Raw genomic sequence first — 23516 nt, 5'->3', positions numbered from 1 at the left:
ATGCAATCGGTTCCAACCAATAAATAGAAGGAAACTCAATTGCTTGAGTGATGAGTGTGTCTCTGTCCCAATCTGGGAACAGAGTCTTTTTAGCTTGAATAGCCTCCTCATCCTCCCGGATTTTCCTTTCTCTGGCTTCTGCCTCACGAGCTATTTTCAATGTTTCATCAAGCTCTCTGTCCCGTTTCTTGCGTTGAAGAGCTTCAGTAATGGTTTCATCTGATTCTGATTCGCTCTCAACTTGGACATGTTTACCAGAACCCGAAGCTACATTACCCTTCGGTTCTGTTTTGGACATACCTTCCTCTCCCCCTTGTCTCGGAAGAACAGGCTTCTCCGAGACACCCTTCATTTCACTTAGGATAGTGATTGCCGGAAGGAGTTTCGTCTGGAGATGCTGACGAATAGTGAGGGTTAGGAAGGGATCATGGGAGTCAAGAACGCCTGTTAACAGATTTTTAACGTCACCAGCGCAACTTTGAAGAACTGCCCGTTGAGTTTGAAGCAAAGTGATTTCTTGTTGTGCCTGGGCCAGTTGAACCTTCTGTAAGTCAATAGTCGCCTGGTGCTTGATAACTTCTTCCTTCAGGGTGCTCTCGGCTGCCAGAGAGGCAAAACGTGAATCCAAAGATTTGAGAAGAGAAGTGGATTCAGTTTTGAGGTCAGCACGCAGAGCCTCAAATTTCATGGTTTCTCCCTGAAGGGTGGCTGAGAACGAGTCTACTAACGCTTGAAATTTGGAAGCATTAGAGTCAGCATGAGCCTTGAGAGAATCAAGAAAGATCTGAGTTGTATGAATAACCTCAGAAACTTCCTTAGTGGCTTTGGAGCACGAGGCCGCTGAATTCTCTACAGCGTCAGTAGAAACTTCCTATAAATAGTCATGTATTATTCACAATTAGGGTCAAGAGAGTGAGGCAAAATGTAGCCGCCAAGTGAGGTTGCTTATGTAGTGTTAGATTAAGAACATCAACTGTAGAGGATTGGAAGGTTACAAGTATGATCAAATAAACCTTTAGTCGTCTAGAAAATTTCGTATTCTCAGATCTCTAAATCCTTAACCTAATATGCATGCAAGCATAAGCTTATATACAAAGCATAAAAGACACACGGTTGGACAGGCCCAAACCGTAATACAAAAAATTTATAAAAAAACGAGCCCAAAAGACACAATCTTTTAAGCCCAACAATCTCCCCCTTTGCGTCAATTTGGGGCGAGATCTTCACTCTCTCTTCAAAGCAGATGGCTTCTTTACCGTTTCAAAAATTTTGGGTATCAAAGCCAGAATATGATGCCTGAAGGTAATATACCAACGAAGCATATCTGTAAAGTTCTTCTTATCTGCTGTTGTGTTCTGTTTGCATCGGTGAATGATATTAATGATGTGCTCCAGACACTCTGTAGAGAACAGATGCTTGTCTACCAACGCAAACAGAAACTTGTGCTTATCACCCCTTGTGAACATAACTGTCAGATTGGAAGAATCGATCTGCCCCAACTTCATTTTATGGACATCTCCGGTTTTGGAAGTGGGTTTGACAGTTGGTTTCTTGTTCATCACCTTTGCTATTTCCTGATCCATAGTGGCGAGCTCATGGACATAGGAAGCCAACATTCTTTTAAGATGAGAAAGAATTGGTTCATATTCTCTCTGGTTGGAGAGAAGAATGTTGTATAGCAAGATCCAATCGTGGGGGTTCAGACTGGGAAGATCTGCCAGAGAAATAAGATGTTCGGTGTTGGCAGTTCCTCTGTTGATTTTGAAATTGACGTTCACAAATTTCCCAGCCTGGGTTGGTTTCAGTACCTTAACTTTAATAATTTTATGGGCACTCCATGTCAGGTACTGAGGTTGACCGAATTTCAGATAGAAATCGATAAGCTCCCTGTCAACCTTCGGGTTCGGATGAGGGACGTTTGCAGTGACATCAAAGCAGTGAAAAGTGAAGGCTTTACGCGTAATGGGCATGTCGAACTGCGAGTCTCTAGAATTTTCACACTCAAAAGATGCAATCGGTTCCAACCAATAAATAGAAGGAAACTCAATTGCTTGAGTGATGAGTGTGTCTCTGTCCCAATCTGGGAACAGAGTCTTTTTAGCTTGAATAGCCTCCTCATCCTCCCGGATTTTCCTTTCTCTGGCTTCTGCCTCACGAGCTATTTTCAATGTTTCATCAAGCTCTCTGTCCCGTTTCTTGCGTTGAAGAGCTTCAGTAATGGTTTCATCTGATTCTGATTCGCTCTCAACTTGGACATGTTTACCAGAACCCGAAGCTACATTACCCTTCGGTTCTGTTTTGGACATACCTTCCTCTCCCCCTTGTCTCGGAAGAACAGGCTTCTCCGAGACACCCTTCATTTCACTTAGGATAGTGATTGCCGGAAGGAGTTTCGTCTGGAGATGCTGACGAATAGTGAGGGTTAGGAAGGGATCATGGGAGTCAAGAACGCCTGTTAACAGATTTTTAACGTCACCAGCGCAACTTTGAAGAACTGCCCGTTGAGTTTGAAGCAAAGTGATTTCTTGTTGTGCCTGGGCCAGTTGAACCTTCTGTAAGTCAATAGTCGCCTGGTGCTTGATAACTTCTTCCTTCAGGGTGCTCTCGGCTGCCAGAGAGGCAAAACGTGAATCCAAAGATTTGAGAAGAGAAGTGGATTCAGTTTTGAGGTCAGCACGCAGAGCCTCAAATTTCATGGTTTCTCCCTGAAGGGTGGCTGAGAACGAGTCTACTAACGCTTGAAATTTGGAAGCATTAGAGTCAGCATGAGCCTTGAGAGAATCAAGAAAGATCTGAGTTGTATGAATAACCTCAGAAACTTCCTTAGTGGCTTTGGAGCACGAGGCCGCTGAATTCTCTACAGCGTCAGTAGAACGATCCAAGGCTTCGGTGTAAGTCTGGATCGCTGACTCGATAAAAGCCTTCAGCACAGCACCCCCATAGGCTTTACTGTCAGCCAACAGACTGTCAAGTTTGGCGTGAATTTCTTGAAGTTGCTGACTTGACACAGGGGTATCTGCATCGGTGTCGGTAGGGATCCGGTAAGGGCTGTAATAGATGGAATCAAATTCTTCATCATCACCCCCTAAGGTAGCATCGGAGTTGGAGGATGGAGAAGGGGAGGATTGAAGGTTGATAACTAGGGTTTCAACCACAGAAGCAGCCCCCGTATCAGATACGTTGACCGTTACTGGTGGTTGGGTGGTGGTGATGGTGACAGATTCTGTGATAATGGGCTTGGAGATAGAAGATGAAGGTTGAGAAACGGAGAAGGAAATTGTAGATTCGGTTGAGGTTTGGGGAATGGATGTTGGAACAGAAATTGTGATGTTCTGTTTGGGTGATTGGGTTGGAGTGGGAAATTTTGGGGAAGAAGGAGGAGAAGGTGATTTGGTAATTTGGGGAGATTTAGGTGGGGTGGGTGAGTTAGGAATATGAGGAGAGACAGGTGAGGATGGATTTTGTGGAGACGAAACGGGTGTAGTTTCGGGTTGATGATCAGCAGCTTCTGTTTCGAATGGAGCATTCTGTTCTGATTTAGAAGAAGGAGATCCTTTGGCTCTTTTAGCCATCTTCTTAATCTTTTTCGTTCTGGACTGAGAAGGTGCCTCTGCTTCGGATTTGCGTTTGGAGGACCTTCTCTTTTTCTCCTGTTGGGGTGCGGGTTCTTTCTTCTCAGCCTTTTCCTTTTTGCTCACTCTTTTGCCCCGGTTAGCAGGTTGATCCAGAGCCTCAAGAGCAGCACGTTGTTCCTCAGAAAGAACCCTAGGAGGCAGGGGGTTCTTGAGCTGTAGTCCGCCATAATCTTGCTGTGGGGCGTGACGCATCTGTACATGGACTCAGGGATGAGTCCATAGTGTTGGAACTTACTTGGATCTGAGAGAATGATTTTCTTGGTGTGGTATGTGGCAATTGAAGCCGTAAGAACATCCTTCATGACTGGGATGTCAAGAGAATCAATAGCCCTTTTGGTGATGAGGGTCCAAAACCTGGCGCATGAAATCTCTGAGTGCCTTGCTGTAGTGTTGAGACTCTGAACCACTTGAGCCCAGAGAATAGACCCATAGTCAAGATTAATGCCGTTGTAAAGACCGTACAGCATTGTAAGAAACCCTTTGCTGGTGGTATCGGAACCACCACATCGCTCCGCTAAACCCTTAATTAAAAGAGTAAGCAGTCCATTCCACTGAGATGGAAGACATGATTTCTTAACCTTGGCAATAGATGATAGAACATCTGTATACCCCATCTCATACATCATCGTGAAGATCTGGGCGGTGGTGATGAAGTCTGGTGAGATGACAGAAGCGTCGACGGCAAGCCCTAGAAGAGAGCAAAACCGTGTTTTGGAAACGGAAGTCTTCTTGTCGTGAATAGAAAAGTAGATACGGTCTTTGGTTCTGTCGTAGCTAGCCGAGGTGTAGACTTGGGATAGCAGGGACATAGGAACGGCCTCCACCTGCGTCAGTGCCAATACCAATGGGGAATATTTGAGGCATTCCACCACATAGAGCATGTATGAGTCATTGAGGAATGGAGACAACTCTATGATCATGTTCTGATTTGGTTTGATTGTAAGAAAAGAAGAAGAAGCAGATTGATCGTGAGCTGAAGAAGAAGTCGCCATTGATGAGTTTTTGGAAGAAGATGAACAGTGGTAACTTTTTCAGAGAGAGAATGCTTTGAGAGGTAACTGCCAAAGAACACGATCACGTCTTATTTATACCGTTCTTAGGAGAGAGAAAATCGTGATGATGAGGAACCCAAAACGTCGCCTGAAAAAGCGCGATTAGAAGTTATGGTGTATTCAATGAATACGTCAGCACACGTGGGTGTGAGACGAATCCTTTGCACGCGCCCAAATCTTTTTCGTACCGTTTGAAATTCCTTGTGCCCTTGTTTGGTTACAACTGAAACTTAGAACCATGTGCCAAACAGCAATTAGAATGTGGGAAAAAAAATTCCGTGCATAAGAGTGTGAAAGACAAGGAAATAAATCAAATGTGTTTGGAAGTGCGTGTTGTCTAGATAAAAGACAGAAGGCAGAAGATTCCGGGCAAGAATCGCTTCCTTCAGAGCCAAGAGAGACCTGAAGTGTTTGTGTGGTTTCCGAGAAATACGATCAGTTGTCTTTAGAGAAACAATGAAAGGCATCTTCTATTGATGGCTAAGGGGTAGCTGAACTCAAACCAAACATTAAGTCTTGACATAAAACTAAGTGTTGGTAGAGTTACCTGTGAGACCGATGTGATCTGATGAACAGGTAGGTGAGAGGTATTTCGTGATGGGAATGATATAGACAGAAATCTCACAATAAATTAAACTGGACCTCTTTGGGAAGAAATGTCTTAGGACGAGACAGTTTCATAAAAGATCACTAAAAAAAAATTTCCAAGTAAAAGCTTGAGTTAATTACTCACCGTCAATTCATTTTAGGTGTTGGATTTTGGGTTTCACTCAGAACGTGGTAAACGAATCTAAGATCATGAACACAGATGTTGTGCAACCATAAGCCTCAGTGGTAAAGACCGAGAGCATCAAGGGTTACTTTGGGGAGCGAATGTAAGTGAAGAAGTTGAAGAGATGGTTAAGAGACCGAACGTACCTTCTGCTGCAGAAATGGGACAAAGCAGAGCAACTCATGTTTCAGATGAGTAAAAGAAGGTAGCTCTAGACCGAATGTGAGAGAATAGCCTGATTGGGAAGAAACGATAGGTATTGATCGAATCATTAAGGCATGCTCGAGGTCATAGAGGCTTGAGACAACATACAGCAGCATGCTTCTAGGGACGTCTAACTAGTCTGATAAAAGAAAAACATACCTGGATGAACATTACAGAAGGAGATGCTTGTATCCACTTGAGCAAGAAGTACATATACTAGAAATATAAAATATTTTTGAAATTTTGAAAATTTACTTAGAGATAAATAAATACAAAAAGACAAAATATTTTTGTTAATTTTTGATTTTCTGAAAAAGAAATAAAAAACAGAAAGATAAAATATTTTTGTTAAATTTGAATTTTCTTGAAAAAGAAATAAATAAAAACAGAAAGATAAAATTTAGACAAAGAAAAGAAGCAGAAATTTGGAAGAACCGAGCGGAATGATTAGAAAGCAGAGAGTAACCGAGCGGTCTGGTTGATTCGGTTCCTTGATTTTACCAGAGCAGAGAGTGACCGAGCGGTCTGGTTGATTCGGTTCCTTGATTTTACCAGAGCAGAGAGTGACCGAGCGGTCTGGTTGATTCGGTTCCTTGATTTTACCAGAGCAGAGAGTGACGGTTTCAAAGCACTCCATGGATGATGGCAATGGGCCCCTTTGATGAATTCTAGGTTAAAAGCCCAAGATTTGTCTTTTCCCTATAAATAGTCATGTATTATTCATTATTAGGGTTAATAGTGTGAGGCAAAATGTAGTCGCCACGTGAGGTTTCTTGTAGAGTTATATTATTATTTCTTAAGTGTAATTTGTTCCTCACAATTCAATAAATCGAGTGATCATTCGACATAATCTTCATTATTGTGTTTGTTCTTATTTTCCGCATCTTGTTCATCAAATCACAATTAGGGTTTTAATCCCAACAGCAACGTATCCTTTGGTACTAGGATATTAAATCCAATATATCTCATCGATTATGTGATTGTGTCACAAGGTAAAGATAAGAATGAGGATTTGATAACAGAGTCGATACATATAAAATGTAATAGGACTCCTCCTGATATATCTATGTAAAAGTACTCCTATAAGTGTGATCATGTAATAGTATAGTAGAGTAATGTAATGTTCTACGTGTGATAGCTGTAATGTGTGTTCTCTCTATCTAGCAAGTATAGTAATGTACTGTAATGTTCTACGTGTGCTAACTGTAATGTGTGTTCTCTCTATCTAGCAAGTATAGTAATGTACTGTAATGCTCTACGTGTGCTACCTGAAATGTGTGTTCTCTCTATCTAGCAAGTATAGTAATGTACTGTAATGTTCTAGAAGGTATTGACTCATGAATGAACTGACTCATTTGTACGATATCGCGTTCTAGTAATTGTTCTAGTATCTTCCTAAACTACCCATATGGTAGTTTACTAGTAATCTATCTGGTAAGTATGGACAAGGATGTATACCCTTGCTACCCAAGGGCATATGTTGAACTGGAAGGACCTTTTATGACTATATATGTACACATGATATATAACTAATATTTAAACGACTTTCGGACGAATACCTGATATCCCACCAGACCCCATCTCAAGGCGCGAAAAGGAAATAGGGTGGATAGCCTTCCTAAGTCTTTTAAACATTTCTTATATAACTATACATATAGAGGCATGCAATTAATAATATAAAAGCATAAATAAATTTTGTAAGACATTTGAAACATAAATATTATTTTAAGAAAAGATCGACTTGATGTCAATCTATAAACAATTTCAAGGCATAAGTTTAATAAAACAATTTAAGTATAAGGAAACATTTGTTTGAAACACAGTTGTAAATAAGTTTGAAAGGTAATGTACGGAGTAAGATGTACAGTGTAATAAGGATTTTAAAACATATAAAATGTTTATAAAAATCATTTGAAGGAAACTTTTTGGTAAAACGACTAATGAGTAGCCAAATCATTTGAATGTTGTATATTAATCACATGTGATTGATGTAATAACTAGCATAATTCTACTTATTAATCACATGTGATTGATATAATAACAAGCATGTTTCTACTTGTATCCCCCCCACCATAAAACATTTAATAATAGTTTAAAACATTAGTTAAGGGGTATGAACTCACCTGCAGTAAGTGACTGGAATTGAACGGACTGTTATCGTACGGAAGGATTGGACAAGTGCTTGGTATCAAGTGAAGACTTAGACACACACAATGATCCTAATTACATATGAAAACATATGTATATAAATAATTAGTGATTAAAACACTAATTATACAAGTAATAACATTTAAGCGCGAGGAAAACACTTTTGGTCAAGTGCTAGGAGGCTAATGGGTTGCAACAAAGGAGTGCAATGCCCCTAATGGAAGTTTAAGGTTAAAAGACCATATTCATTGGAGTTTACGGCCCAGGGTTGTAAAATCCTGGCCGTAAACTCTCAAGCAAGGCTCTAAATGGTGCTTAGAATTATCACAACTCTAGTGGGGAATTGTTTCAAGGCTATACAAGTGTTTGGGTACCATATGAACTCCTTTGGGGAGTTTACGGCCCATAGACCATATTCCCTTGGAGTTTACGGCCGTAAACTCCCTTGGGAGGGTTTATATGGTGCTTTCTAACCTCTAAATTAACTAGGAACAAATCTAGGTTTTGGTACTTGGCTTTAGAAGAGTTTATGGCACATTTGGCACCATTTTATGGAGTTTACGTCCCTGGAACCTTTTGGTCCATAAAATCCCTCACTCATGGGGTTCTAAGTGTTTTAACTAGTCCATAACTCATTTAGGTACATGCCCAAATTGTCTCTTGGCTTAAGGAAGGATTTAGGGTGTCTTTTGACCCCTTTAAAGGTGTTTACGGCCCAAGAGTTTTTCTTAGCCGTAAACTCCTTTTTCTTTGTGATTTCCTTATGTTTTCTAGGCTATAACACTTTAGGGTATATGTCTAACATCAAGTCCAAGCCTTAGGTGCCTTAAAAACACCATTTGAGCAAGTTACAAGGGAGTTTACGACCTAAGCTAATCTTGGGTTGTGAACTCCTAAACTTGGGTGTTTCTTGGCTGATTTTTTGTACCTATAACACTCCTATACATGTCCAAGGTAGTTACTAAGCACGGGGGACAATCTAGGCTTGGTTTCGGGAGTTTACCGCCCAAGAACACCATGGGGAGTAAACTCCTAAATGGGATGATTTAGCTATGTAATCTATGTTATGAACACAATTAAAGCTTTCTAACACTACTAGAAAGAGTTACTCACAATTTGGGATAAAAACCCAAAGATCCGTGAGAGAGAATTTTGACTTTTCTCTAAATGGAATTCAACAAATGAACCAGTTTGGTTCAGAATTCTATTTATAGTCCTGAATTATTTTTTGCAGAAAATATTTTTATTTCTGGAACGAACTCTAATGTCTTAGAGTAATGGAATAGCAGTGTTGCAAAAAACCCTAGTGCAACCACTCTCCTAATATCTTCTTAAGTGTAAATCCTGAAAACTACCTAACTTACACTCGGAGTCTGAATTTTCACTGTAACTGATCTACATCTATTGGCTTGATATGGTTTGTTCAGAATGGAAATTTCGGGTTGTCACAGTTCAAGGTTAACTCTTAAAATGAGTTTACTCCCTAAGGATCAACACCCCTTGAGTTTACGGTCGTAAACTCTTGAGTTTATGGCCTTAAACTCCAAATGTTTTCACCATTTGGTGATTTGAAGTCTTCTAGGCTATTCCAAGCATTCCTACTTCACGAATTAGCCTTAGGAAGTTTTGTATGGCATCAAAACACTCCTAAATGGAGTTTACGGTCTAAGGACCATTTCTCATGAGTTTACTACCTTAAACTCATGAGTTTACTACCTTAAACTCCTAAGTTTATTGTATTTGGGGTTTTCAAGTCCTTAGTTCAATGATGGCACTAGTCTAGGGTAGATTTAGCCATAAGAACCAAGTATGGGACTTTAAATGGAAATTTACCCACTTTTTGGGGTGTTTACGGTTTTGGAACATCCCTAAACCGTAAACACATAAAATTGGGGGTTTTGGTGCTTTTTCAAGGCTTAAACACAAGAAGGAAGGGTTTAAACATGTCAAGGATGTTCTAAACATCAACTAGGGCTTAGATTTGGGACTTATGCACACTTTGGTGCATTTTAGGGTGTTTACGGCCCAAGAACATTCTTGGACCGTGAACACTCATATCCTTGTGTTCTTGACATATTTCCTTGGTATAAACATGCATAGCTAGCTTAAAATGACTCTAGGATAAAAGTACTTACATAAGGAAGCTTGAATTGAGCTAAAACGCCAAGAACACTTAGGGTGTGTTCTTCGTGTTCTTGGTGTTTTGGAAAATCTAAACAAAAACTGGAAATGAATGGATGAATAGATGCACAAACACTAGATTAAGTGTTTTACTAACTTGAAAGGGTTAAAACACTTACAAGATTGAAGATTTGGAATTAAATCTTGGATGATACTTGAGAGAATATTTTTGGAGTTTACTCTTTTGATAAATGGGGAGTAAACACAAATGGGGAGTAAACTCATGTATAAGCATGAGTTTCCGGATTTTTGGATGATTTTTCGACCCAAACATAAAAGTTTGGTCGGGTGTTTCTAATACGCGAAGTGTTTGCGGTTTTCAAAAATCAAAACCCGAGACAACATTTTCTTACACCCGTTCGCTTAAAAATAATATTAAAATAATCAAACGAACTTTATTTTTCTTAAAAATAAGAAATAATGACATTGATTTATGACACGAAGTGGTTGACTTTTAGGGTTTGACCGAATGGAAATTTCGGGTTGTCACACAAATGTAAGTGCTCGGCCAGGACAGGACTAATTTGATTTGTTCAATTAGTCAGTCGTTATAAATCGGAAATCGGGAAACAACAAATGGATAGAGAGAATGATTATAATCCATGTCTCAGTCCATATGATATCTAGAATGGAGGAATATATGATCCCTTATCTAATTGACAAGTCATTGACAAAGGAGAGAGATCATCGTCAAGGTCAGAGTTTGACACATGCTTTTGAGAGCTACGATTGCCAGTCGGTTCTTGAAGTCATGCACAATAATAGTTTTAAACTTATCCAAGTGGGAGACTGTTGGATTAATGTCTAAGTCCATAACTATAATTGGTGAGACTTGATCCGACCCGGCATGGTCCATTTGGGTTGGATGGCATCATGCATTTGGATAGACTATAATGAAAGAAATAACACTTAAGGTTTGTTAATATATTATAAGTTTTAATATATTAATAAGATTATTTAATTAGTATTGATGAAGAATTAATATAGGATTAATTAAGTTACCAAAAGAAGACTACTTAAATATATGGGTTGATTGTGTAAATCATCCATACTTGTATAATGGGCTAATGCTTCATGGATTGTCAAGTTGGGATAAAACCCATAAGATGCTCCATGGATGCTCCATGGTGTATTTGAACCCATGGATCCAAGGAAATGGAAAGCCATGAGAATTAGGGTTTACCCTAGTTGTCACTAACTATATAAGCATATTATTGTTGACAAAATCATACACTATGTGTGTGAGAATGAAGGGCTAGATGATATTTATAAAGTGTGGATTTCTCTCTAATCTATTCCAAGTGTATTTGGTGTTGTGTAAACCATTTGAAGTGTCACACTTGGGGCACTAGGCACTCAAGCTTCATGAAGACATTCTACATCAAAGAGGTATGTAATTCTAACTTGATATATTCATATGAATCAATGTTATTATGCTAGTTAGGATGAATACCTTGGAAAGTTCATATTTGTATGTATAATAGAGAAAACATAGGTCCAAGGTATTTAGGATTGCATGTACACTTAGGAGTGTTAGAATGCTCAAAACCCAACAGGAACCACTATAGAATCATCGACCAAACATTTCCACATTTGAGAGACGTGGAAAGTGCTATGGATATGGTTGAGCTCTTCTGGTAGATCCAAATGATACACAACCTTGCTCACCCAGGTCAACACCTTGAAATGACCAATATATCTGGGGCCTAGCTTACCCCGCTTCCTGAATTAGATGACACAGTTCCAAGGCAACACCTTCAGGAGCAACATGCCCGCAACCTGAAATTCTAAATCCGAACAACTTCTATCTGTGAAGCGCTTCTGTCAGATTTGTGTTGTTTGAAGTTTTCCACGGACCTGTTGAATCAACTAATTTGTCTGAAGTAACATGTCTGTACTACCGATGACTCGTTGACTGACCTCACCCTAACATATTGGGGTCCTACACTTCCTCCCAAAGAGAATATCAAAAGGAGGTTGGTCAATGTTAACATGATAACTGTTGTTATATGACAAATCCAACAAAGGAATAAACATCTCCCAACTCCCTCCAAAATCCAATACACATGCACACATCATGTCCTCCAATGTATGTATAGTCGACTCACTCTGACCATTAGTCTGCGGGTGAAAAACCATACTAAAATGTAGACAAGTACCCAACGCCTCATGGTATCTTTTCCAGAACCTGGAAGTAAATCGAACATCCCTACCAAAAACCACGGAAACTGGCACCCCATATCGTGCCACAATCGCCCGAATGTAGATTTCGGCTAACTTTTCAGCCGAAATACTCTCCTGGACGGGGATAAATCGTGCACTATTGGTCAATCAATCCACAATGACCCATATTGAATCCACTCCGCATGTCATTCGAGGTAACTTCGTGATAAAGTTCATTGTAATATTTTCCCATTTCCAAACAGGAATATCCAATGACTCCATTTTGCCATGGGATTGCTGATGCTCAGCCTTGACTTTCCTGCAAGTCATGAACCTCTCCACATACTAGACCATATCCTACTTCATGCATAGCTACCAATATTCAAGTCAGAGATCTCTATAAATTTTTGTTGCTTCGGGATGAACAGAGAATCTCAACTTGTGGGCCTCCTCCATCAAAACTAGAAGTGCTCCAGCCTAATATGGTACCTGTTGGGTTTTGAGCATTCTAACACTCCTAAGTGTACATGCAACCCTAAATACCTTGGATCTATGTTTTCTCTATTATACATGCAAATATGAACATCCAAGGTATTATCCTAATCTAGCATACAAAACTATAAATATAACAAGATAGAATACATACCTCTTTGATGTAGAATGTCTTCATGAAGCTTGAGTGCCTAGTGCCCCAAGTGTGACACCTCAAATGGTTCACACAACACCATAAACACTTGGAATAACTTAGAGAGAATTCTACACTTCATGAAATCGGCTAGCCCTCTCTAGAATAGTCTAGTGGCCGATTTTGGGAAGAATAATATCTTTATATAGTGTTACAATTAGGGTAAACCCTAATTGTCATGACTTTCCATTTCCTTGGATCCATGGGTTCAAATACACCATGGAGCATCCATGGAGCATCATATGGGTTTTGGCCCAACTAGATAATCCATGGAGCATTAGCCCACTATATAAGTATGGATGATTTACACAATCAACCCATATATTTAATTAGTCTTCTTTTGATCACTTAATTAATCCTAGATTAATTCTTGATCAATACTAATTAAATAATCTTATTATTCTTATTATTAATATACTAGAACTTATAATATATTAATAACCATAAGTGTCTTATTTCTCTCATTATAGTCTATCCAAGTGCATGATGCCATGCAACCCAAATGGACCATGCCAGGTCGGGTCAAGTTTTACCAATTATAGTTATGGACTTAGACATTAATCCAACAGTCTCCCACTTGGATAAGTCTAAAACTATTTTTGCGTATGACTTCAGGAACCAACTGGCAATCGTAGCTCTCAAAAGCTTCTGTCAAACTCTGACCTTGTAGATGAACTCTGATCTTGTCAATGACTTGTCCATTAGATAAGGGATCATATATTCCTCCATTCTAGATATCATATGGACTGAGACATGGATTATAATCATTCTCTCTGTCCATTAGTTGTTTCCCGATTTCCCATTTATGACGACTGACTAATTGAACAAATCAAATCAGTCCTGGCCCGGCCGAGAACTTCCATTTGTCATCATCAAATCATCGAGGGGCCCACAGATATCGCTTTTATCCCGAAGGTAAAAGGAATGGATAAACTTCGACTCATATGGCTTGTTCTACTACTTGTTGAATCATACACAAAGACACGTTTTATAACATCGAGTTACCAATGCGTTCCGTGTAATCAATGTACTATCAACTCATAGTAACAACTCATATCTCTAGGTTTGAAGAATATAAGATATTATCGTCTCATGATCACTCGTGATAAAACCCATGAAGTGATTCCAATGAGCGCGGGTTGAATCCAATACTCAGAACTTATGAGCACTCATGAGTGTTGTATCCCTTTGTCCAACATCTTAGACCTCTACAAGCCAACCCATGACAGTCTTAATTCATATCTACTTCCACCATATGACCGACTGTGGATGGTTTGAATAACTTAGTCATTCCGGAAGAATAACCTAGTTTATTCGGGAAGTCAAAACATGCAAAGTGAAACACAATAATAATTGAATCCAATATGGTATCAAAACCTATGAACATAAATAAAACACCTTTTATTTATCACCATATGATTAGACATTATTCATTGTATACTGTTTCAGCTATCAACTTTTATTCTTGAATTTAAAACAATAGTTATCCCATGCTCCAAGCATGTACACTATGTTTTCTAAACACTAGTCATGCCATGCACCAAGTATGCATAATATGTTTGTCTATGATCTTTATTTTGTGAACTAGATCAATTGAACATAACTTCAATGATTCTCTTTTCACACTCCCAAATCCTTACTGCAAATGCAAGAATTCCAAATTCATGTCATTTACTGAAATCTGTTAGATTCTAAACTTATATGCATTGATCCTCTTGTAACGATTATGCACAAATTCACAAAGACTTGGCAACAATCATTACAGAGTATTCCAAAGGAGATCAACTCCTTGGAAACATCCTTCTTGCATTAAATTTCCTTAATCTTACACAGATTGAAAATTCTAACTTTGAAACATTTCCAGATTCCATTTTGACTATCACTTCTGAACAAGAGTTGCCTCCTTACAGATTATGTCAATATTGTCCTTCCAGAATTATTACTATACTTCCAACTGTCCTTGAGCAACCAATCTTTGGTAAACCTTAGATTTTCCTCGACAATTGTTTAATCCTTTTAGTCATATCCAGTTCTAAACCTTTTCCCTTCTTAATGCCCTAGGCATTTGGAAAATTTTAGAAAGGATGAATATAGCACATGTAATCGATCCTATATCCGAAGGATATGGGACACGATTCATGATGTCTCACATAAAGACTAAACCAGTCTTTTGCTATAACATTTCCATTTCAATTTGCCAAGTTCTCATAATTCAGATTATGAAAAGGGATGCCGTAATCATAATCGAATTTAAGAACGCAAATAATGGACCCATATACAGAATTTCCTTATGTTGAGCCATTCCAACATGAAATTCATATATATCCTTGACTAAATGATTAAAACCTCACGATCTAAGCTTATAGATTTGAGATGAAGTATAATTTCCTCTCCCTTAATTATAGCAAAACAACTTTTTCCCAATTGAAACCTTTTGTTTTCTATAATTAACATTGCTAACTTGCGATACTTATCATAATTATCATGCTCCCACTAACATGATGATTATTAGCATAACACTTATGCTCCCACTAGCTTTGATATGTACTCAGAAAGCTCGACTTCTAGAAATCAATACTTTATTGACTTTCTGACCAAAGTTTAGATTTCTGATACTGGATTGTTTTTTATAGAACTTTATCAAAATCATACACCTTCTCTTAGATAGCTCATGGGTGTGTCAAAACAATTTTAAGAACTATGAAAAGGGATGCCGTAATCATAGTCTTGATTGTTTTGACCTTTGCCATTTCTCACAAGTCCAGGTTAGTGTGCCGGTAAACCACACACGCTCCACTAACGACTTTGAGAATGCAAATATCACAATTGCTATCTAGCTAAAATCTACTTAGTGGAAGTGTTTCCTCACCATCATTTTCATGAATCAGAGAGAAACCTTATGACACTTAGATTTATTGGTGTATGAGTTCCTACCCATATGAATTTGTCAAAACCGTAATCACAAGACAAGGATAATGACAAATCCAAAACCATATGGATTGAACTCAATCTTAATTTCTTGCCACCTGGCAGCTCAAGGGCCTACCATTGCTTCCAAGTTGTTGTGCAACACATTGAGAACTCTAAGAACTCATATGCGAAGCCAACTTTAACTAGAATGGGCACAGAATATGTCAACACGATAGGTTATAAACCTCAAGTCGTGCGTTAGTGAAGAACTTCAGGTTTCATTCTTGATTAGTTCTTGAGAATTTCAAGACCATTAAGACTCCCACTGTCCTCTTGACCTATAATACTTCCTTGTCAAACATCCAAGAGATAGTGTGGATTCCAATCAAGACAAACACTTCACACAATTGGCCTTAGTTGGTCTTTGTTTTATCCAAAACATCACAACTTACCAATTTCAAATGTACAAGAGTAGAAAACTTTTACTCTTACATTTGATAAGTGTTTTAAACCTTCTTTAAGACATGTCACTCAAATTACACTCTTGGAGTACGACTCTAAGACTTGTATTGGAACGAAGTATGACTCATCTTCTTGATTTAACCATTTCAACAATTCAAGATCCCTTCTTCTTAGTCATAAGAATGCACTAAGACTTCCTTAGAGAGCAAATTTTGATATGGTTTCTTAATCATTAAGATAATCACAAAGCTGATACTAAAGTACTCTCCCATCTTTTCAGATTTGAGAAACTTTTATCCTTCTGCCTAATTTGATTCTTCTTATCCGCTCTGCTATGCATTGAAACCTTTTCCAATGTCTCAGAGTTACACTTAATCTTGTAAGTATAATTATATTTACTGAACTTTAGTAAACTATGACGAATAGCCTTATATCTTTTGTGGTGGACTTAATCAGTGCACATGACTATGTACTCGATCCCTTAGTCCATTACTTGACTCACACATCCATGTGAACAAGTAATTAGTCTTAATTTTTCCAATACTTGAAAGTTCTCATTCATCATGCTATACAACTTGCATGATTCCAAGTCCCGGTCCAATTGAGACTTGGGTGATGAGAATGTTTTCTTTATTTGATAAATTTACACATTACCACAAATGAAAGAATCAATTTCATACTTCCACTCTTGCTATTAATGGAATCATATAAGCAACAATTTTTCCTCAAATGCCATTGTAAGGATATTTTAAAATAACTACAATGAAAAATTTTCTTATATTTTAAAACTATGCGGAAAAACTTATCCTTACAATCCATATGAAAACTTGTTCTTATCTATTCCTTAGCAATATCTCATAACTCCTAAGAAGTAGCTCAAGAATCCGATTTTCAAACTACGCGATAGAAATCCATCTATGCGATAAGATTCAGCATATTCTTTCTTTAAGTTCCTTTACTTTTCTTTGATTCTTAAAACATTACCATGTGACCCAGTCACATCATGTATCAGGAATCTCAGAATAGAAACTTAACAGAGTTAGAGTAGTGGACTTTACCTGAAGTAGAGTCAACCTTATTGACTTTAACACCCTTAGGTAAATTTGGCAGCTTCGCAAATAATGACCCTTTCTTTGGCAATATAAACATATGGACCCTTTGATAATGGTACACGGGACTATCACAGACTTAGCTTTTCTCTTTACCATTTGTTCAACCGAGTTGACTATGGCCGATCCCTTTCCATTGGGAAGAGAATGCTTTTTCTGTATTTCCAGTGTCACCATTGTCAATGTCCATAAAGTTTCAGGAAGTTGATCTTAACAATAGATAAGATCATTAAGGGTCTTGTCATAGTCTATTTCATAGGTGTTCCAAAAGAACTCACTATGTGACTTAGAAAGTAGTTGAGCCACTAACTTTCTCAAGACTTTGACACCCAACTCTCCCGGCTTGTCAATATGTGACTACATCTCCAAGATGTGATCACACCTAGACCTTGTCTTGCCAATAGGGCTCGAGTGACTTTAAACTTTTAAAGAACTTGTGGGATAGGGAGAATAATTGGAGGAGGAGAGAGAAGTATGATATCCATGGGACATCATCTTCATTTAGGAAAGCTTGTTTCAAGAGATTTGGGAAGATCATAAATGTCTAAACCAGACATGTTTTGGGAGATATTCAAGATAGTTGATTTTAAAGTCCTTAATATGACACCTAATATGAAATATTAAGGCTAGGACCCAACAGACTATTTTATAACTTAGAAGTGGTATGCCGTAATCCAAGCTATAAAACAATTTGAAGGTAGGTGAATGACGATTCACCAATTTCCACCAAGATAAACGAAATGTATTATTAGGTTTTAATTGGATTTGAAACTCCTAGATCTTTTGAGATTCATTGAACTGTTCAATGGCATGTTTCAATCTCGAGTGTGCCCTTCAGGTTTTGTGACTGGGATGCCGAGGATCACAAAACAAGGTGTGAAGTAACCATGCAAATTACTTGGTACCCTTAAGTGTTTACCCCTCAATCGATGTGCCGATTAACCACACACGCTCCATCGATACTATGATAAACATTAAGTTACCCTTTGCCTACCTTGTTAAATACGAGTTAGTGTGCCGGTTAACCACACACGCTCCACTAACCGACTTAAACAAAGTGCAAAGTGTAATTTCATGGATTAGCACCTTATTCACATTTTCCTAAGTAACTAAGATTGGGAATTATTAAGAGTTTAGTTACTTAGTATTTATCATTAATACTTTTAATGAAGGGAGAATTATAGTCCTGTCAAACCCGTTCGGCTAACGACCCTCCACCGGTCAAGCAAGCGGTGGGTGAGAGTGGACACCCATTAAGTTGCCATTTTATAGGAAACAACCTTATACCCACCTTATAGACCGGCTTCGTGAATGAGGCGTACTAGCGGTAAGACCGACTTTACTCTTATACATATATATATATATATATATATATATATATATATATATATATATATATATATATATATATATATATATATATTATTAACTTATAATATTATAAAGTATAAGGGTTGAATTTTAACTTTTAAAATTATAAGGGCTAACTTTGAATTAAAGTATTCATAAGAGAAAACTTTACAAATTCCAAAACTTGAGGGCAAGTTTTGAAACTATTCAAAACTAATTAATTCCATAACTTATGTGTTTAAAGTAGTTTTAATCCAAAAACTCTTCAAGTTCCATAACTTGAGGACAAATTATGGAAGACTTTAAACTAATAAAGAATTAACTTTTTCTTTATTTTATAACTTATGAAATTAATTAAGGTTACATTTTTTTTATATTTATTTAATGAAGAGACTCTTGGTCCTCCATAACTTGAGGACAAATTATGGAGTCATAACTCCAATTAATTGGAACTAGACTCTTCATTTTTGTAACCTTTGCCAACTTTATGAGTTTTATGAGTCTTTAATGTGACTCTTCATGTAACTTGAGGATAAGTTACACAAACACATTTTATACTCAACTCTTAGATTAAAATGGATTGAAAACAACTTTTTCACTCAACTTTTCTATTAATCTAAGCAACTCATAAGAACAAGATAATTCAAATCAAACTTTTTCATGTAATTAGTCTAACCTTTAAACTAATACAAAACATAAATCTATTGACAATTATCTTTGAAAATGGATTAGCATGAACATTACCACATTAAAAAACAAGTTTATAAGTTCAAAAACAACTTAGGGTAATGTTCCTAGTCCATTTCTAGCCAAAAACCTCGAGGATATGCTGTCTGGGGTCCAACTCGTTGAGTGCATGAACAAAACTCGATGAGTTGGATTCATTTTGCCTTGGACTCGTCGAGTCCCTTCATGGACTCGGCGAGTCTGCTGGGCTGATAGCACCAATTTCGATTTTTCAGCTTCTATTGCAGGTATAACAAGAAAACAAGCCTAGGCTCTGATACCACTGTTGGGTTTTGAGCATTCTAACACTCCTAAGTGTACATGCAACCCTAAATACCTTGGATCTATGTTTTCTCTATTATACATGCAAATATGAACATCCAAGGTATTATCCTAATCTAGCATACAAAACTATAAATATAACAAGATAGAATACATACCTCTTTGATGTAGAATGTCTTCATGAAGCTTGAGTGCCTAGTGCCCCAAGTGTGACACCTCAAATGGTTCACACAACACCATAAACACTTGGAATAACTTAGAGAGAATTCTACACTTCATGAAATCGGCTAGCCCTCTCTAGAATAGTCTAGTGGCCGATTTTGGGAAGAATAATATCTTTATATAGTGTTACAATTAGGGTAAACCCTAATTGTCATGACTTTCCATTTCCTTGGATCCATGGGTTCAAATACACCATGGAGCATCCATGGAGCATCATATGGGTTTTGGCCCAACTAGATAATCCATGGAGCATTAGCCCACTATATAAGTATGGATGATTTACACAATCAACCCATATATTTAATTAGTCTTCTTTTGATCACTTAATTAATCCTAGATTAATTCTTGATCAATACTAATTAAATAATCTTATTATTCTTATTATTAATATACTAGAACTTATAATATATTAATAACCATAAGTGTCTTATTTCTCTCATTATAGTCTATCCAAGTGCATGATGCCATGCAACCCAAATGGACCATGCCAGGTCCCATTGTGCGCTCACGATTTCGGTTTTCTTCCTTCATAGTCTCAACCTGAGCCTCTCGAATCTGCTCCAAGAGTGTGGTAATCACGATCCTCCTCAAACATACATCCCTGATTGGGGTAGTAACCACCTTGAGGATGAGAGCATCGTCCACCATGTTGTCCTTCCCCGGGTGATAAAGGATCTCCCAATAATAATCATTCACCACATTCAACCATCTACACTACCTCATGTTTAGATTCGGTTGATCCATCAGATATCTCAGACTCTTGTAATCCGTGTAAACAGTACAATGGACCCCACATAGTTAATGTCACCAAATCTTGAGAGTGAAAACCATAGCCCTCAACTCCAAATCATGTGTAGGGTAGTTTGCCGCACGAGGCTTCAGTTGTCTCGAAGCCTAAGCAATCACATGACCCCGCTGCATCAAAACTACATGCAGACCCGTGATCGACGCATAACAATATACCGCAAAGTCATCAACACCCACTGGTTGGGTCAGAATCAGGGCCACACACAACCTCTGTCTTAAAGTCTCAAAAGTTGCCTGCTGCTCAGGCCCCCAACAAAAAGTGACATTCTACTTTGTCAACTGGGTCAAAGTAACCTATATCTTGGACAAATTGTGAATGAATCTCCGATAGTAACCCACCAATCCAAGGAAACTCCAAATCTCAGATGGAAACCTCGGAACCTCCTACCTCATCACCACCTCAACCTTGGCTGGATCGACTATAACACTGTTCTGGTTGACAAGGTGTCCCAGAAACTGTAACTTGCACAAATAAAACTCACACTTGGAGAACTTCGCATACAACTTCTCCTTCCCTGAAGTCTCCAATACATCTCTTAGATTCTCCTCATGCTCTTCCTAAGTCTTTGAATAGATAAGGATGCCATTAATAAACATAATCATTGACCAGTCTAGAATAGGCCGGTATGCACGATTCATGAGGTCCATGAATGCGGCTTGAGTATTGGTGAGCCCGAAAGGCATCACCACGAACTTGTAATGACCATTCGAGTCTGGAAGGTCATCTTCGGCATATCCTCCTCTCCGATCCACATCTAGTGATAAACTGATGGCAGATCAATTTAGGAAAATCAAGATGCGCCCTGAAGTTGGTCAAATAAATCATCGATCCCCAAAAGTGGATAACGGTTCTTCATCGTTAGTTTATTCATCTCCCAGTATTCGATAGACATCCGATGTGACCCATCCTTTTTATTCACAAATAAGACCGGTGCTCTCCAAGGTGAACTACTTAGCCGGATAAATCCCTTGTCTAACAGCTCCTCTAGCTGTGTTTGAACATGCACTAAATAAAGCCCACAATCAATCATCACCCCATTGCGGCTCATCCAATCATCCCATAATGACCTTGATCTTATGCATGTAAATATGAACTAAATCAATTAGATACTGCTTGTTGAATAACTCCAAAGTGCATCCCTGATGAACCCTTGATACTCGAAATGGACAGTCGTCAGAAATCTCAACCTCTAATGGATAATCTAGCTCCCCAGGGGTATAGTGAAACCTCTTGCTAAGTGCAAGAGATACGAAGGATCGGGTAGCTCTTGAATCGAATAAAACCAACACAGGAATATTGTTCACAAGGAACATCCTTAAAGAGCAACACAGGCGTATAAGTATGATAAATAACATGAATAAAAAAAGTAAGGATAAGATACATAGAAGTGACCTCATCAAATGTTGCATGAGCCTCCTCAGCTGTCAGCTGAAATGCCATGCTACGAACAACTAGAATCTCTGCCTTGCCCTGGAGGCCATCAGTGATCCTCAGAGTTGCCGAAGCAGGCGTAGCTACAGGTCCTACCACTGCTAAACTCGAGCAATTGGCCTTCTTATGGCCTTCTGATTGTAATGGAAGCAAATCAAATAAGATACACGGGTGGTGGTAGGGGCAGTACAATCTGTGCCGAAGTGCCCTATCTTGTCGCACTTGTAGCATCCCGAACCACCCGCCCTGCAGACTCCGTCATGCGCCTTGCCGTACTTTCCACAGCGGCCCCAACCCTGCTGGCCCCTCGATCTAGAATTGAAACCCTTGGGTTTCTTAAACGAAACCCCAATCGTCTGCCCGTGCTCTACCTTCCTCTTCCATATATGCTCCAAATTAATTTCCTGTTCCCAGACCCTAGATATCATGTCTTCTAGAGTCAGGCAGGCAGAAAAACTAACAAGCTCCCTAATATTTGATCTCAGCATGTCATGGTACCAAGACTTCCTTATTTATTCGTGTGATGCGTACTAGGGTACCAATATATATATATCGAAACTTGGCAATGATCTTCGCCACGGTCTCACTCGTCTTTCGCATATCCAGGAACTCCCTCGCCAACTGTTGTACCTCAACAACTAGTGCAAATTCCACTCAGAATCGGGTCACAAAGTTTAACCAGGTTATGGCCTTAATGGATGGGTCTCCTATATCATATCCAACCTCTTACCACTAATCCCGAGCTTAATCCCTCACACATCCTGCAACGATCCTCACCTTTGACCCCTTGGGGGAGAAGCTAGTTATCTGGCCACACTTAATATCTGATATCCATCGCTTGGCGGCAATGGGGTCCTTTGCTCCAAAGAAGTCTGAGGCCCTACATTCCCTTAAATCATTGAAGGAGTTAAAGATCTGAAGGCGATCCTCCATTAACTCGATGATACCCTCCTTGATCGACCCAAACATCACGGGGGTCGCCACAACGATGCCTCTCATAACCTCAGACGCGATGAACTTGCATAAATCCTCATTAATTGGTTTGCTACCCAAGCCCGAACCAGATCCAGATCATGAACCTCCTCCCCCACCGTGTGTCATCACCACGCTGAAACATAAGACATAAACAATTAGAATACACATGAAGAGGTTCACACTCTCTAAGTTTCTTGAATTCATCGTGTCTTTCCTTGTCTTGGGTATAGATCTTGGGCGTCCATTAGTACGGTCCCAATACTACCTTCCTATCTAGTACTCCTCTCATACCATAGAGAGCCCTATGCACCAAGATATATCCTAGGAACTCCTTAGGATTCCTTTCCTCACCACTCTATTTTATCAGCTGTAGAAGAAACTCCCTATAATACCATCTAATA

Source organism: Lactuca saligna, chromosome 3 (assembly GCF_052625555.1).
Source record: "Lactuca saligna cultivar CGN05327 chromosome 3, ASM5262555v1, whole genome shotgun sequence".
Taxonomy (NCBI): Eukaryota; Viridiplantae; Streptophyta; class Magnoliopsida; order Asterales; family Asteraceae; genus Lactuca; species Lactuca saligna.
This window is presented reverse-complemented; position numbering follows the sequence as displayed.